General features: G+C 44.6%; 1 long non-coding RNA gene across 1 annotated transcript; it reads left to right on the top strand.

Annotated features, from left to right (window-relative positions):
• Positions 1-333: 333 nt before the first annotated feature.
• LOC117807970 lies at positions 334-2,165 on the top strand. Its single transcript, XR_004630089.1, has 3 exons — positions 334-443; positions 1,805-1,917; positions 2,033-2,165. It is a non-coding gene; the product is annotated as an uncharacterized LOC117807970 (long non-coding RNA).
• The last annotated feature ends 330 nt before the right edge of the window (positions 2,166-2,495 follow it).

Here is a 2,495-nt window from a genome sequence, read left to right as displayed (position 1 = left end):
AGGAGTTAAGACTATTTACAGAAACTTTAAAAATAGAGCCCAAAGTTGAATCACACACGCCATGCTCAGAGGCTTTACTCCTCACAGTGGATGGTGCAGCAGGTTCTACTCCATCCTGCAGAGTTTCACTTTAAAACCACAAAAAGCTACAGTGAACTCTGAGGTGAGAATATTCTAAACATCTCAGGATGTTTTTTTTGTGTTGTATGTTCTTTGTTATAACTCCTTAATGTCTGGGCCTGAGACATCATTATCCTAATTGATGTTCCTGAGCAATCAGCTGGCACACCTGCTGCGTATTAGCCGCTGATTGTAACATCTCCGCTGACGGATGGTGGGTTGAAAGTGAAAGAAGGGGTCGGAGGAGGTGTAATATTATTTGTGATATCTGAACTGGATGGCAGATAGCAGAACGTGTTTGCTACAGTTAGGTCTGCTTCGAGGTAAGATGAATTGTTGTGTTTCTTCATGCATGCGTTAAACAGAGAGATTTGAAGTGTTGTGTTTGTTACCTGAGGACATGCACGGTTATACTTCTGCAGTTTGAGCACATAAGTACATTTCAGACGAGCATGCAGCTGGTTATTGTGTTTTTATGTTCAACTAAATAACTTTGTGATTTATTGGACGTGGTGCTTGTGTCGTTGTCCAGCTTTGTCAGGGAAAATTCTGCTTTTAGGCCCTCACATCCACATCTTTCCTTCAGTTTAGTTTGTGGGGTCTTAGATGGATTTATTGGAGTTTAGAGCTCAGAATTGCACTAACAGCCATATAAGTTGTGAATATCGTAGAAAAGATGGAGAGCTTAAACTCCACCCTGGTTGTCTTCTCACACTCTGTCTAATCAAACGGCTTCAGAGAAGCAGTGGCAGCACCAAATGATCCAGAACCCTCCGTCATAAAGTGGCTGGCCTCCAATGCACAGTAGCAAGAGGTACAGTCCATCATCAGCCTCCTCCTGTGTGAGACCACCCCCCTTACTCCCCTCCCTCCTCTCCCCCCTCCTCTCTGTAGCAAGGATGTATCCATGAAATATGTGCAACTTCCCATTGAAATTAGAGCGCCCTGAACCATGAAAGGCACCACAGGTATCGGGGCTGTACGGCGTGCAGGAGCAGGCAGCCTCCGTGCTGCACGCCCCGGCCTCTGTGTTGTAAAGCTACAATGGCAGAAAGACACACGAGCACTCGCCTGTAACATATTAAAACGGAGGGAAATAAATTACCTCAGTGCTCTGATGAATTATGTGTTGTGTCTCAGGAGCTTGGGACGCTCGGAAATCTTCTTTGGAGTAAGGAGGGCATCACCTGATTCTCTCTTCCCGTGGACTCTTTGAGTCCAAGTTAATTACGACCAGAGGGTTCATCAGACGGGTTTAGCTGCACGATGCACACATATAATATCGTATGCATCACTTAACCTTTGCATTAAAAGTCCACATTTGTTAGTAATCTTTAGAGCTCTGCACTGATCTTACATTGGGCGACAGGAGAGAACAGCAACGAGGCTGCAGGATCAGTGATCCAAACAAGAGTTCTTCTCTCGTGTTCTTGTCTTGAAAAGTACTTCTGATTTATGTCAGTGAATGCTGTTTTTCTACATTATGCTGAGTCATATCTCTAGATCCAAAGACTCTAATCTAATTATTGACTTTTGGAGTAATTTGGATGTACAGGACAAACACTGTTTCCTACTAAACCTAGTCATGTGTCTGTGTTTACACATCCACAGCTGGTCTATACTTTTCTGTTTGCAAATCAATACATGCTTGTGTAGCTTCTCTCCTCTCTCTGTCTTCTTTCAGAGCTCGGGAGCTTGTGGAAATTATCGTGAACAATGCAAAGCAACCTTGGAGCCGTAAATGTGGAGGAAAAGAAATCTATCGCAGAGTAATGAGTTTAGGCCCGGGGCAGAAAAGTAAATATTTGTGGAGTTAATAAATCCAATCTGTTGTCCAATTCAATTAAGAGGGAACCTTATTTAAATCCTGTGGCTCTGATTGGTTCATCCGGCTGTTTATTGACTGTTACAGTGCAGCCTGGAACATCTTAATCAGGAAACAGCAGCTGGGATGGAGCAGCGTCCGTGTTTTTGACAAGTTGTGCATCCATCTCTTGCAGCATTTAAAAGGTGAGCAACTTTATCTGGCGCCGCTTTAAAGGGAGCGTCACCCCCTGTGCAATCTGCGAAGATTGATACCGTCAGAAGTGAAACGTTGTTGAGCCACAAGACTGATGATCCGCTCGGAGGAAAAGTGGAGCGCTTGATGAGATATTAATCAGACAGCGGCGGGAGGGGTGGAGCAGCGAAATGGGAGATGTGATGGAGATGTTGGAGATGTGAGGTGTCTTTGGTGAGGCGGAGCTTGTTGCAGCGGAATAATGAATCGGCTCCATTAGCATATTGTCACTGGTTGTCTTGTTTACTTCGAGGTGTTTGCCAAGCAGCTCTCCCCAAGGAGAAACGGGCGCTTCACAGTAACTTCTGGAGTAAAC

This window comes from Notolabrus celidotus, chromosome 24, assembly GCF_009762535.1.
Source record: "Notolabrus celidotus isolate fNotCel1 chromosome 24, fNotCel1.pri, whole genome shotgun sequence".
Classification (NCBI taxonomy): domain Eukaryota; kingdom Metazoa; phylum Chordata; class Actinopteri; order Labriformes; family Labridae; genus Notolabrus; species Notolabrus celidotus.
The sequence above is the reverse complement of the archived record's forward strand: the minus strand, read 5'-3'. Positions and strand labels throughout refer to the sequence as shown.